At 48.0% G+C, this 15,210-nt stretch overlaps 1 protein-coding gene across 1 annotated transcript in view; it reads left to right on the top strand.

Annotated features, from left to right (window-relative positions):
- The window catches only part of Pnkd (PNKD metallo-beta-lactamase domain containing), an 85,199-nt gene that overhangs the window by 20,240 nt on the left and 49,749 nt on the right, over positions 1–15,210 (top strand). The window lies entirely within an intron of this gene.

Raw genomic sequence — 15,210 nt, 5'->3', positions numbered from 1 at the left:
GGAATGTCAACACTAAAATAACTGTTCCCTCAAAGGGGTTAAGAGGAACCAAATATGAGACCATGGTCAGGGAACACAGATTTAGAATATCCAAATCCCATGTTCCAGCATGGTAACAGTTTGATGAAGTTTTTTTTTTGGGGCGGGGGGGGGGGGGGGGGGGGATTGGTTTTTGTTCTGAGGGTTTCACCATGTAACTCTGGTAGGCTTGGAATACAATATGTAAACCAGGCTACCTTGGAACTCACATAGACCTGCCTGCCTCTGCCTCTGGAGTGCTGGGATTAATGGTATGCACAATCACCTGAGGCTTGATGAAGTTTTTATACTGCTAGAACCAAAAACGTCCTAAGTTAAGGCACTTTTCAAATGCATTGTGGGAAAAACTAAGTAGGCAGTTACAGCAAAATGTAGACATCTCCCCTCTAGGCCTCAGAGCCTATCTGATGACACTCAGCCTTTGGGTTGGTAGAAAGGTTTTATCTCTTAGTCAGTAAACATTAGTTCAGACACAGAGGTTAAGCAAGGGATGACTATTCAGGGGGATAAAAGATAAAACGAGGAATTGTAATTAGGCTCTGGGCTGGCAACATTCCAACCTCTACACAGTCATTGATGTTCTAGTCAGTTAATCAGCTTGCTTAAAGGTTCTGGGGAACATGGAGTTTCTTTCTAGGAACTTTCATTCAGAAGTAAAAGGATCAGGATTATCTCAGCTACACAGCAGGTCTGAGGCCAGCCTAAGCTATAGAGAACCTACCCCACTTTAAAAAAAAAAATGATTTTCATGGGCCTCCCACCATATATTCAGCCCATTCGACCTCATTATGTGGTGCTCAGCTGCACTTCAAAAAGGTGTGAAGTCGTTGTTGTTGTTGTTTCGAGACAGGGTTTCTCTGTGTAACAGCCCTGCCTGTCCTGGAGCTCACTCTGTAGACCAGGCTAGCCTCAAACTCACAGAGATCCACCTGCCTCTGCCTCCTGAGTGCTGGGATTAAAGGTGTGCGCCACCAAGGCTGTGTTAAGGGTGTGAAGTCTTAATGCCACTTACATAGCAGTTACATTTTGATATTGCTAGATTGGGGTTTTAGCTCCTGTTATTCCGGCCCTTATCACTCATGATAAACGCAGCAAAAACCAGGCTGAGCGACACACACCCACAATCCCTGCATTCAGAAGGCAGTATCTAAATTTGAGCCTGAGGTCGTTCCAGACCTCAAGGTGAGAATTAGTCTCAAGGAGAAAAAAAAACAACAACAGGCCGGGCGGTGGTGGCACACGCCTTTAATCCCAGCACTCGGGAGGCAGAGGCAGGTGGATCTCTGTGAGTTCGAGGCCAACCTGGTCTCCAAAGTGAGTTCCAGGAAAGGTGCAAAGCTACATAGAGAAACCCTGTCTCAAAAAACCAAAAAAAAAAAAAACCCTAAGGGGTTTGGCAAGATGGCTCTGTGGATAAAGGCACTTGCCACCAAGTCTGACTACCTGAGATTAATACCCTGAACCCATTTATAGGAAGGAGAGAACAGACTCTGTAAATTGTCCTGTGACTGCACACACACACACACACACACACACACACACACACACACACAATCAATCAGTTAATTAATGTGATTTAAAGAGGGTTTTTGTTTTGTTTTGTTTTAAGTTCAGTTGGCCAGGTGTGGTGGTGGTACTACCAGCATGCAGGAGACAGAGGCAGGTGGATCTTTGTGAGTTTGAGGCAAGCCTGGTCTACATAGCAAGTACTGGGCCATCCAGAGCTACGTGGTGAGACCCTATCTCAAACAAAACAACAACAATAAACAAAAACCCACTCAGTAGTATTCCATTTTATATGGAGCAGCTACCTGGGTTGTGTGGTTCCAAAGTCCACTTTCCACTGGCACAAAGGCTGCTGGGTAGGAGAGTGCCTGTTGTTTAAAGTGCTTACCTCTTCTAATAGCTGCAGATCAACATCACCTCTAAGTGTTTTTCACAGCTTGTTGATACTTTCCCCTTTTAATTTTTTTCTGTTGTTTCTTTTTTTTTTTTTTTTTTTTCCCTGAGATATGACCTCACTGTATAGCTCTGGCTGCCCTGGAACTCGCTCTGCAGACCAGGCTGGCCTCAAACTCACAAGTGATAGGGTTAAAGGTGTGTGCCACCACCTCCCGGTTCAGCCTTTTTAAATTTTTTTTAAAAAATAATTTATTTATTTTTATTTTATTTGCATTGGCGTTTTGCTTAGATGTCTATGTGAGGGTGTCAGATCTTGGAGTTACAGACAGTTGTGAGCTGCCATGTGGGTCCCGGGTCCTCTGGAAGAGCAGTCAGTGCTCTTAACTGCTGAGCCATCTCTCCAGCCCTTAAATTGTTTTTATTACATTTATTTATTGTGTGTGTGTGTGTGTGTGTGTGTGTGACTGCTGGCCACGTGACACCTCCACTGGCTTCAAGGAGTCACGGTCGCCTCCCAGGTGCTGGGATTACAGGTATGTGTCACCACCTGAGACTCAGTTTTACTGTTTGAACAGACAAGGATTACAGTGAGAACGCACAGCTAGAGACTGAGTCAGGTCGAGGCTGAGCACCCGGAAGCAGCTCCTGACACCCAGCATTAGGCATTTCTTACTCAATTACTGTGTCTTCCGGCACACCCTACCCTTGGCTAGAGGAACATTTAGGCAAGCACTTGCCGGTAGGGTAGGCTGCATAGCCAGCTGGTGCCAAGGACCCGTCTCCGCCTCCCCAGCACTGGGGTTAAATTCAGACCCTCCCTCACACTAGCATCCCAAACGCTGTACCACCGGTGCCGCCGTCTCCCCACCACTGGAGTCAACTTTAAAAACCCGTCAGACGACTTAGTGGGTAAAGTGCTTCCTGCACAGACAGGAGAATCGAGTTTAGATCGCCAGCCCCCATGTAAAAGTCAGCTGCAGTGGCGCATGCCTATAACTGCGTGGCTGCTTATGTGGAGACAGGCCAAAAGAATGAAACCGGGCTCCAGAAAAAAGTCTGTGTGTCTGTGTCTCTCCGTGTGGAGAGTAACAGAGGAAGACACTGGACATCAACTCAGAGATAAGTGCACCCCACCCCAACACACACATGCATACACCACACACAATAACATAAAATAAATTTGACGAACACACACACACATCACTCACACAGGCAGTATGCATATTTATTTGTATAGCAAGGTATAACTTAGATGGAAATTACATAGGAGGACTTACTCCAACTCCAAGGGCCCACTGCCTGTAGGCCTCTTTTTCGGAAGTCTACTCCCCTAAGAAGAATTCACCAGAAAAAGCACAGTTCTGTTGCCCAGTTTTGGTCTTTCCTTTGCTACAAGGATAGGATCCTATGTGAGTTTTGCAGCCTGCAAGGTTTGGGAGGCAACATCTTGAATCCCAGCACTCAGGAGGCAGGAGCAGGTGGATCTCTTGAGTTCAAGGCCAGTCTGATCTACATAGAGAGTTCTGGGACAGCCAAGGCTACACAGACCGTGTGTGTGTGTGTGTGTGTGTGTGTGTGTGTGTGTGTGTGTGTGTGTGTGTGCCTTTGCCTCAGCTACATAAGGAAACTAGTGGGGCTTTTGCTGTGCCCTGGGGCAAGGCTGCAGACTTTGGAATAGCAAGACTCTTGGTTAAAAGCCATTGGTGGAGAGCTGGGTAGTTGACCCACCCACATCTGTAATCCCAGCAGAAAGCAGAAAAGTCCAGGAGTTCAAGGTCATCCTATACTACTTAGACAGTTCAAGCCTAGACTGGTCTACCTAGCAAACTATCTCAAAACAACAGAAAACAGACAAAGACTCAAAAATAACAAATAATTCTGTTTTGTGTAAGTATGCCCCCATTGTCCCAGGCAACATTTTGGAATACCCTAAAAATAGTATTCATTGTTTCTCTGGAATTCAAACTCACCCAGGGCCTGGCATTTCTCTGGTAACCCCACAATCCTACTGGAACAGAGTCCAGAGAGGAAAGGGTGGAGAGTGAGAGATAGCAGGCTGAAGTTCCTGAATGGGTTGATAGGGAGGGGAGGGGCCGGAGACCTGAAGGGAGGGAGGGAGGAAGCAATGGAAGGGTGGGTGGGTCCACAACTTTCGCCCTGGCTCTGCCCCCTCCAGTCTGGCTTCAGGCTCCAAAATTCCTTCCATAGCTTTGTGGTTACCTAGGCAGATCTCCGGGAGTTTTCCAACCCCGTGAGATTTTTAGTATTGGTATTTCTATCTACTTCCTCAAAGAAGATGCCTTCCTCCAAAGGGCTTAGTAGTTATTTGATGGAAAGAACACTCCACTTTCTCCCCAACTAGAGACGAGGCCACTCCTCTACCCTGCCTGGCCCTGCCCCATCACCTGAAGGACTAAGTGTCCTGAAGCTCTTAGGTGGGGCAGGAAGAACCACAAGAGTAAATGATGCAGAGGGGAGGAGATGTGGGGTGGAAGGGACGTTGAGGGTCTTTCTCCTACAAATTAGTCTTGGGTTTTACCTCACAAGAAGTACCTTTAGTGTCAGGCCTTTAATCCCAGCAGGGGAATCTCAGAGTTCAAGGCCAGCCTGGTCTACAAAATGAGTTCCAGGGGAGTTACATAGAGAAACCCTGTATCGATAAAAACAAAACAAAACAAACAAACAAACAAAAACCTTTAATCCTGGCAGAGGCAGATCTCTGAGTTTGAGGCCAACTTGGTCTACAAAGCAAGTTCCAGGACATCCCTGGCCTGTCTGGGGGGTGGGGGTGGCTGGAAAAGAAGGAAAAAGAAGGAAAAAGAAAAATGTGTCTATCAAGCAATTATTATGTTCCAGGCAGTGTTTGACATCAGGTGACGATAAAAATGTGCACCCTAGCAAGGAGACAACAGACATTAGACAGAACTACTTGATAGTGATCACTCCATGTTGAATAGAAAAGAGGAAAAATCCTGTTAATAAATCACACCTTTAATCCTTGTGCTCAGGAAACAGAGACAGGTGGATCTCTATCAGTTCAAGGCCAGCCTGGCCTACATATCAGGTTCCAGGTTAGGTTTCATTGAATTTAAAATTTAAGGTGCATTGATTGTAAGTTAGAAATTACAATTGGAGGCAGAGACAAGGAGATCTCTATGAGTTCAAGGCCAACCTGGTCTACATGTTGAATTCCAGGACAGCCAGAGCTACAAAATAGAGAGACCTTGTCTCCAAAAACAACCACAAAAGATTAACATTTTTGGTAATAAACATTACTTCCCACTTTCCTAACGAAATAGTAGACTGCACACACTGATGATCCCGAGTATTAGGGGTGCTGAGGCAGGAGGATCAAAAGTTCAAAGCCAGCCTGAGTTACTGAGACTCTGAAGAAGGAAACACTGGGAATGTGACTCTGGGAGTACTTGCCTAGCACTCAAGAAGCCCTAGTTTCTGAATCTGTGACGCAAGGTCATCCTCGGCTACACAGTGGATTCTAGATCAGTGTGGGCTACATGGGACCCTGTCTCAAAAGAGAGGTGGGGGAGAGAGAGGAGAAAAAAAGGAAGGAGGGAGAGAAAACGGACTGGGAAGACTGGAGAGTGTCCTCCAGGAGGGGGAGTTTTTGTCCCAGGCTTGGCCTACAGGGCTGTTAGGCCTGGCTCCCCTCCATCTACAAATGGATTTTATCAGACTGCTTTTCCCCTCTGGTTATCGAAGCCTTAGGCGAGTCCATTTATACAAAAGGCATTACGAACAGTCCCGTGGTGCTGTGAAACCCAGACCCAACTGGAAACAGAAGTGAGTTGTGGGATGAGGAAGGTGGAACCTGTTCGGTACCCCCCACCAAGGCACAGTCAGGGCCTGGGCACCCTGTCCGTCTCCTCTGACCTTTGAAATCATCCGATGTGCTTGTGAACAAAAGCGCAGGTCCTCTGGGAGGATATTTCCCTTCAGACCTGGAAGCCAGCTGTAAGCTGAGGCCCAGGGAGAGCCACTAGCAACCTCAAGTTCAAATCTCTCATGGCTGTGGGACCTTGGAGACAGTCCTTAACTACCCTGAGCCTTGGTGGCTTTGTTCGTACAAAGGAAGGTAATAATAGAACTTGTTTGTAAGGATTAAAAATAGTAGTTGTCAGTGCTTGGGGCAAATTTCAAAAAGTTCATTGTTACAGGTCTGGAGCCAGAAGCCCAGTGAATCAGAGATGAACTTGAACTCAGCCTCATGTTTCAGTAGTGAGCAGGACCTGTAGGGATGAATTTGGCCAGGCTAGGATTCACAGGAGGGCCAGGATCACACTGGACCCTTGTACCACGCCCAATGCCACCTTGTACCTTGGCCTCTTGAGCCATCTGGCCTGTTTGGAGAGTTCAGCATCTGATTTCCCACCCCACCACATACCCCATCCTCTGCCCCTATACTATGGATGGACTTTTTTCCACCTCCTGCTTCTCTCCGACCTCAGCCTGCCAGTCAGGAAGCTCCCCCTCACATTCTTCCTGTATATCTAAGAGATTTGCTCCCCGAGAAGAGAAGAGTCAACACTCACTTATTTCTCACCCTCAGCCTGGTGGGTAGCTACCACAGGCCAGGCCTCGCTTTACCACATTGGCACCATGTTCCAGGTATCCCAAGTTCCTACCACCATCTCCTAGCTCTCCACCTCTTGGGACCCTGCCTGTGACAATTCTGTGACCGCATCAGAATCGATGATGTATTGATGATCGTAGCACTTTTCCCCCCAGTGCTGGGGAGTCAAGCCAGGCAAGTGCTCTACTGTGCAGCTGTACCACGACCTCAACACCTCTTCTTTGTCTCTCAAAAATCATCTGATTGCTAGGCGGCGGTGGCACACACCTTTGATCCCAGCACTCGGGAGGCAGAGCCAGGCGGATCTCTGTGAGTTCGAGACCAGCCTGGGCTACAGAGTGAGATCCAGGTCAGGCACCAAAACTACACGGAGAAACCTTGTGTGGGTGGGGGGTGGGGGTGGGGGAATCTGGAGGCCAGGGCGTAGGTCATAGTTCATCTTTGGCCTCCCTCTAGAGTACCTAAAGAAAGAACTGAGCCAATAGTTTGTAGTTGTTGTTTTTTTTTTTTGTTTTTGTTTTTTTTTTTTTGTTGTTGTTGTTTGGTTTGGTTTGGATCATCCCTGTGCCAGTGCTTTTTTTCTGAGTTTGCTGTCTTTCCCACGAGCACCCCCAACCCCCCACCCCTGCCATCTAGGTAAGAGAAAGGCGCTGTCAAATCCCAGGCATGACCACTAGATGGCGCGATCTGGCTATCAATGCTCGACAAGAAGTAGGCTCCAACAACTTGGCAGAGACGCGGGTGGATGACTATTAACTCGGTGCTTCTGATGCTGTGTCCAACATCAGTTAGGGAATCCCAGCCAGAATTAACAACTATCATAAAACAGACTAAATAAAGTGGGAGTCGTGCACAGTGTAACTTCACCTCTAGTTTATTTACTCTGTATGTCTAGTGTATGGATCCAAGTGTCAGAGCATCGTATTGGGAGGAGATTCATGTTAAAAAGCTACAAGGGGCCACCAAGATGGCTCAGCAGGTAAGGGGCTTGCTGCAAAACCTCGACTAAAGTTTGATCCCTGGAACCACGTGCTAGAAGAAGAGAACTGGTTCATGCACGTGGGCCCCTGACGCCACAGGAGCACTGTGGCACACAGGACATACTCTCACACTAGAGCAGCACACACACTACATAGGTTTTTCTCTTCTCTTCTAGTTCTTGGAGGATTTCATGTGTTGTGATCATTTCTGTCCATCCCACTTCTCCCAGATTCATCCCCACTTCCCCATCCAGCCAACTTTGTTTCCATTTTTTCTTTCTTTCTTTTAACCTATCCAGTCCAATTTGTGCTGCCCATATTCTCTTTTTTTGTTTGTTTGTTTTGTTTTTCTTTTTTGTTATTTTGTCTTTTTTTCCAGAGCTGAGGACCGAACCCAGGGCCTTGCACTTGCTAGGCAAGCGCTCTACCACTGAGCTAAATCCCCAACCCCTGTTTTTGTTTTTCGAGACAGGGTTTCTCTGTGTAGTTTTGGTGCCTCTCCTAGATCCCTCTGTGTAGCCCAGGCTGGCCTCGAACTCACAGAGATCCGCCTGCCTCTGCCTCCCGAGTGCTGGGACTAAAGGCGTGCGCCACCGCCACCCAGCGGAGTTACGTTCTTTTTTTTTTTTTTTTTTTTTGTTTTTTGTTTTTTCGAGACAGGGTTTCTCTATGTAGCTTTGCGCCTTTCCTAGAGCTCACTTGGTAGCCCAGGCTGGCCTCGAACTCACAGAGATCCGCCTGCCTCTGCCTCCCGAGTGCTGGGATTAAAGGCGTGCGCCACCACCGCCCGGCGGAGTTACGTTCTTAAAGAAAACGGACTCTCCCTCTCTCAGCTGCTGTCAGTTGCCAATAACTCCTCAGCCAGGGGCGGGACTGCATATCTATCTCCCCTCTCTAGGCTGGGTTTTGTTTGGCTTAATTTTTTAATTAAAGCTATTGGGGAGAGTATGCGGAGGATAGCCTATAAAATGGGTGTTATTGAGATCCATGGTCAAAAAGGTTGGAAATCACTGTGGTCTGTTAGCGCCAGATGAGACATTGAAACTAGGTGACAGGTATATGAAAGCCTGTTCAGTTTCTTCCCTGATTTTTCTGTTGTTTGGTAGAAATACCATGACCAAAATAACCTGGGGAGGAAAGGGACATCAGGGCAGGAACCTGGCTAGGAACTGCAGCAGAGACCAGGGAAGAATTCTGCTCATCAACTATGCTCAGAAAGCTCATAGCTCAGGAAAGTCAGCTACTTCGCTAATATACTCCAGGCCCACCTGCCTAGAAATGGTACTGCTCACAGTGGGCTGGACCCTCCTCCATCAATTAGCAATCAAGAAAATGCCTCTCAGACATGCCCATAGGATGGGCATCGGATGGAGGTAATTCCTCAATTGAGGTGCCTTCTTCCCAGGTGTGCCCAGTTCACAACCAAGGTTAGCTCAGTTTGTTTCTGTGTTTGTGTTATTTTGAGATGCAATCTCACTAAATTGTGCTGAATGGCCTTGAACTCATCTATAGGCCACATAGACCTTGAACTTGCAATCCTCCTGCCTCAGCTTTCCTAGAAGCTGGGATCATAGGTCTTTGTCACCAGTCATGGCTTCTCACTGTTTTTAGCTGCTTTAAATTCTAGAAGGGACGGGGTTCAAGACACAGTGGTGCACAACACGGAGTCGAGGGCAGGAGGATTGCCATGAGTTTGAAAATGACTTGAGCTTCCAGTGAGATCCTGTCTTTAAAATAAATTCTCAGCCGGGCAGTGGTGGCACACACCTTTGATCCCAGCACTCAGGAGGTAGAGCCAAGCGGATCTCTGTGAGTTCGAGGTTTACAAAGCGAGATCCAGGACAAACCTGGAAAACCCTGTCTCAAAAAACCAAAGATAAATAAATAAACAAACAAACAAGCAAATAAATAAATTCTCCACTGGGTATGGTCACATACACCTTTAATCTCAGTGCTGAGGATACAGAGGCTAGTGAATCTCTGTAAACTGGAAGTCAGCTTGATCTACAAATCAAGTTCTAGGTCAGCCAGCCAGGTAGTGAGCCCTGTCTGTAGAGAGGAAAAACTTCCATAATAAAAATTTAATTATAGCCGGGCGGTGGTGGCGCACGCCTTTAATCCCAGCACTCGGGAGGCAGAGGCAGGCGGATCTCTGTGAGTTCAAGGCCAGCCTGGGCTACCAAGTGAGTTCCAGGAAAGGCACAAAGCTACACAGAGAAACCCTGTCTCGAAAACCCCCCCAAAAAAAAAAAAAAAAAAGTTAATTATAAAAGAAACTGCAGAAAAATAGACACATGCTAAGAGGGGGGACTTCATCTAAACGGATTTCTCAGGGAAGGCTTCTATGATAATATGGCATGCAAGGGTAACCCGAGACTGGAGAAGAAGTGGGGGTGGGGTGTGTGTTCACACTTGAACAAAGTGAGCATGTGGTCCCCATTCTTGAAGGTGTTAGTGAGGGACCAGGATGTGCAAAGGTGATAGAGATAAGCTTGAAGCTAGTGTTCCAGACAACCTCTGAGTGTTCCAGAAACTTCAAAGAGAGGATTGGGCACCAGGCATGGCTAGGGCCAGGTCTCTGGACCTCGTGGGTCTCTTTAGGGAGAGGTCCTTGATGAGAGAAAATAAACATGGGCCCCCCAAGGAAGAGCTACTCTGAGCTGTGACTATGGGGTGGGGGCTAGAGCCTGAAAGCAAGAAATCAAGTAACTGAGTCCTCACAGGCCAAAAGGCAGTGGCAGCCAGCCCCCACTCTGAAGAGTCAAACATGCCCATTGACATTGCGTTCCTTCTGTCTGTCTGTCACACCTACTCTGTCCTTCTCCACTGTGCTTGGAGCTGGTCCACACAGACACCGTAGTGGCCACTTGGTCCTGCAGCTCTCACTGGGTTCAGAGACCATGGAGAATCCCATCGTCCAAAGGCATCGTTCCTGGCAAGTGCTCTCTCCACACAGCTCTTCATCTGTTTTGATTTTTATTTTGGGGTTGTGTTGTTCTGTTTGGTTTGATGTTTTTGTTTGTTTATTTATATTTATTTATTTAATTTGATGTGTATGAGTGTTTTACCTGCATGTATATATTGCATCACATGTATGCCAGGTACCCAGAGAAGTCAAAAGAAGGCATTGGATCCTCCTAGAACTGGGGTGTGAGCCACCATGTGGGTGCTGGGAACCAAACCTGGATCCTCTGCCAGAGCAAGTACTCTTAATTCCTGAGCCATTTCTTCGGTCCCTTGGTATTGGTGAAATTATTAAGGCCACTCCATGTAGTTAAAAGGGAGGTTTATTTAGTGGCGTAACTTACAAATGAAGGGATAGGTAGGTTGCAGGGTCTGGGAAAGACGCAGCGCAGTCCAGCGGTGTTCTCTGGCGAACTCTGCTCGGTCTACTCCACTATCCAGGGTCCAGGAACCAAGAGAGGTGATACATCCGGATCTTGGGTCTTTAGGGTCCTCTCTTGGCCCTGCCTTGTAGGCGTGACAGTTACCGAAGCCTCAATGGGGGTTGGAACTTCCAGATTAAAGCTGGAATGGCTACCCACTACACCTTGGTGCTTTTATTTTGAAAAAGTGACTCATGTAGTCCAGGCTGGCCTCAAATTTGTTATGTAGCTGAGGGTGACCTTAAACTCTTGAACCCAATATATTGGAGGATCAGAGGCTAGATGACTTACCATGGCTAGGAAGCAGTCTATCAGATGGTGCTGAAGGGACTGTCCACGTTTTGTTCCCAGCTCCCGTATGGTGGCTCAGCTGCCAGCATGGTGTGAGTGGAAAGTACAGATTTCAGGTCCACTAAGACCAGAACTGAATTCTGATTCTGTCGCTTTCTAGCCCTGTAGAAGTCATTTACCCTGTCTGAGATTCAGCTTGCTCATCTCTAAAAGAGAGGAGGCCGTTTCCTTCCTTACAGAGCTGCTATGTGATGAACAGCAAGGGTTTCATGCAGGCCTTCCCCTTAGCATAGTCTACACTCTTGGTTTTCCCTTCCCACAACTGAACATTCATGACACTCTGTTGAGCAAGATGCTAGGAGCTGCCGGGCGGTGGCAGCGCATGCCTTTAATCCCAGCACTCGGGAGGCAGAGCCAGGCGGATCTCTGTGAGTTTGAGCCCAGCCTGGGCTACCAAGTGAGTTCCAGGAAAGGCGCAAAGCTATACAGAGAAACCCTGTCTCGAAAAACCAAAAAAAAAAAAAAAAAAAGATGCTAGGAGCTGGGAGTGGGGTGAGGTGGGTACCAGGAAAGAAGCATGCAACATGGTTCCTGCCTACAGAGAGGGAGGTCCCAAACTTAGGAGACAGTGGCTCCCTTCAATTCCCCCATAACCTCAAGGTCAAGAGCAGCAACTTTTCAAACAATTCATTTCTGACTATTACGTGACGCTTTCCCCAGGTGGACATGAAGTATCGGCCAAACACTTGTGACCAGAAATACCTTCAAGAAGGAAGTTGACTCTATTTACTTTGCCATGCCGGGCATCAAACCCAGGGCGTTTCTGTCAGGCCAGTGTGCTCCTGCTGGCCCAGCAGCATCCTCAGCCCGTTGAATTTGTTTTCAGCTGCAAGCTGAAAAGAGAGGCATGTCAGCGTCCCTGGGGACTGAATCTCTCTCTCTCACACACACACAGTCTATTCGATTTCCCAGCCTGGGAGCTGAGAAATTAATTAGCTTTAATTCCTCCTGGGAGTATTAGCATATCCCCTGGGATGGGCTGGGCAGGAGGCACTTGGGACCTGAAGAAATTTCCTTTCAAAGATTTCTCAGATGGGCAAGGTAGCCACTCCTGGGATCCCAGAACTTAGGAAGGGGAGGCAGGAGGGTCGAGAGCTCAAGGTCATCATCAGCTACATAAGGGCTTTGAGGCTACATTAGAGCCTGTCTCAAAGAATGGAAAGATTTCTCCCAAAGCTGAGGGGCAGGACACACAGGGCAGCAGGCAGTGCAGGCTGGCTGGAGGTAGCAGGGACACACACACACACACACACACACACACACACACACACACACACACACACTGGAAAACTGGCTTGAGACCATATGGCCAAACCAAGGGATGTGCACTGGGTTATACAGACACTGGCTTCAGGCAGAGCTTGTGGGCTCCCAGGAGGGCATCTGTGCTACTTGAGGTGGATGGGTGTGAAGGGGCCTGCCTGGGGACACACATGACATTCTGAGGATCTGATTTGTGGTGATGGCAGTGAGGAGCGGAAGGGAAGGACCACACCCTGATAGTCTCTCTTCTTATGTTTGAGCACTGTGAGGACCAGAAATTGAGTTCGCAGGTATAGTACAGGAAGCTGGGCCTAGTGGCTAGGAGGATGGCTCAGTGGGTAAAGCCTCACCCAGCAAGACTGAGAGCCTGCGTTCAGACCCCGGGAACTCACGTGCAGAGCTCCTGTCGGGAGACGGAAGGCCCAGGCTCCCAGGCTGGTGTAAGCAAACAGCGAGAGAGAGAGAGAGAGAGAGAGAGAGAGAGAGAGAGAGAGAGAGAGAGAGAGAGAGAGAGAGAGAAAGACAGAGACAGAGAGACAGACCTTATCTTAAATGTGAGGACTGCCAGGCAGTGGTGGCGCATTCCTTTAATCCCAGCACTCAGGAGGCAGAGGCAGGCAGATCTCTGTGAGTTCAAGGCCAGCAGCCTGGTCTCCAAAGCGAGTTCCAGGAAAGGCGCAAAGCTACACAGAGAAACCCTGTCTCGGAAAACCAAACAAAAATCAGAAGATGAGGACCAACACTTGAGGTTGTTCTCTGACCTTACACATGCAGTACAAATGTATACCCACACTCACACAGAGGAACACGCGCACACACACACAACATATCACACAAACACACACATATACAATATATGCATCGTACACATACACACAACAAACACACACATCACACATAAACACTCACAGATAATATGCACAATAGGTACACACATACACTCACAAATACACACACATGTACATATACACACACACACACACACACACACACACACACACACACGCAAACACCACACACATATACACAGATGCATGCATGCATGCACACACAGGATTTTTGTTTGTTGTTTTGTTTTTTGTTTTTGAGACAAGGTTTCTCTGTAAAAACAGCCCTGGCTGTCCTGGGACTCCTTTGGTAGACCAGGCTGGCCTTGAACTCACAGAGACCTACCTGCCTCTGCCTCCTGAGTGCTGGGATTAAAGGCATGGGCCACCATGTCCAGTTTGCACACAAAATTTTAAAAATTGTCACCATGGGCTAGAGGGAAGCCTGGGTGCTTAAGAACACTTGCTGCTCTTGGGGAGGAGTCAGGCTCAGTTCCCAGCATCCACACAATAGCTCACAACTGTATGTAATTCCAGGTCTAGGGGATCTGACACCCTCTTCTGACTTCTAAGTGCACCAGGCACAAACACGGTAAACATACAAAAGTTAGTCAAACTCTTATGCACATAAAAGTGAAAAAATGAATAAAAATAATATTTTAAGTGCAACCAAAGTAGGCCCCAAGTAAATAGTGGAGTGAGCAGGCCAGCCAGTCAGCCTGACGCCTGCCTTTCCCACAAGGAGCCCCAGCGTCCTTGAGTAGCATCAGGGACTCCCCCACAACCTGCTGGGGACAGTGACAGAGAAGTGAGTACATGGGACTAGGGGACATCATCACCTAGGCCAGAGTCAGGATAGAAGAGGCCTTTTCTAGGAGCCGGCCTAATAGTCCGTGTATCATTTGACAGATACATATTCAGGACTCTGTGTGCCAGGTGCCATCTCCGGACTGGGAGCGCAGCTGGCAACCGACAGACAGGACTGTGCTCTTGAGGAGCCCCCGGGTCCTGGGATGGGGGCCCTCTGCCACAGGCTGAGTCTTCCCCCACTGACTGACACTGCTCTGAGTTCCCTGTCTTTAGTTCCCTTGCAGCATAGCACACTCTTGTCTGGTAAAGGAACTGAGGACTCATTCCAGGGGTGGGAGGTGGTGAGTTCGGAGTTCGCTGGGAATTCGGGCAGGAGAAGAAGCTTCCAGAAAGAAGCAGAAACAGGTGCAGAGGTAGAAGAGGAAGCTGTCTGCCACAGTCAGTGGCCCTGGGGCCTCAGCTAGGAGAGACCAGAGGAATCCTCCTGGGATGCAGGAGGAGCGGGTGGGGCACGCTGGGGACGGAGAGGAATGCACTTACAGATTCATGGGTTAGAATTCTGAGAGCTGGAGTGTCTGTGGAGGGCCTCCTGTGGAGTAGGCAAGCCTGATGAAAGAAACTGAAATCTTTAAAAACAAAGCCAAAAGCAGTGAGTGGGGAACAAGAGAACAATTCAGTGACTAGGAAGACTACAAGATCCCCAGGAAAAGGAAACTAGCTGGATACATGGGAAAAACAAGGTTTGGGTTTCTTTTCAAGTCAATAGTTTTGTTGTTGGTGTTTTGGTTTTTTGAAACAGGGTTTCTCTGTGTAGCCCTGGCTGTCCTGGAACTCACTCTGTAGACCGGATTGGCCTTGAACTCACAGAGATCTGCCTGCCTCTGCCTCCCGAGTGCTGGGATCAAAGGTGTGTGGTACTACCATCCAGCAAATCAATAGTTCTTGAGTGTCCATGTGATAGGCATTTTGCAGAATGAGCTCAGCCATTATGTCCTTTGAGCGCCACAGAAGCCCTTGAAAGTAAACTCTTCTCATTTGACCTACAGAGGAGGAAGCCTGGT

Source organism: Peromyscus maniculatus, chromosome 13 (genome assembly GCF_049852395.1).
Source record: "Peromyscus maniculatus bairdii isolate BWxNUB_F1_BW_parent chromosome 13, HU_Pman_BW_mat_3.1, whole genome shotgun sequence".
NCBI lineage: Eukaryota > Metazoa > Chordata > Mammalia > Rodentia > Cricetidae > Peromyscus > Peromyscus maniculatus.
Note: the sequence above shows the minus strand (reverse complement) of the source record. Positions and strands in the feature narration are given on the sequence as shown.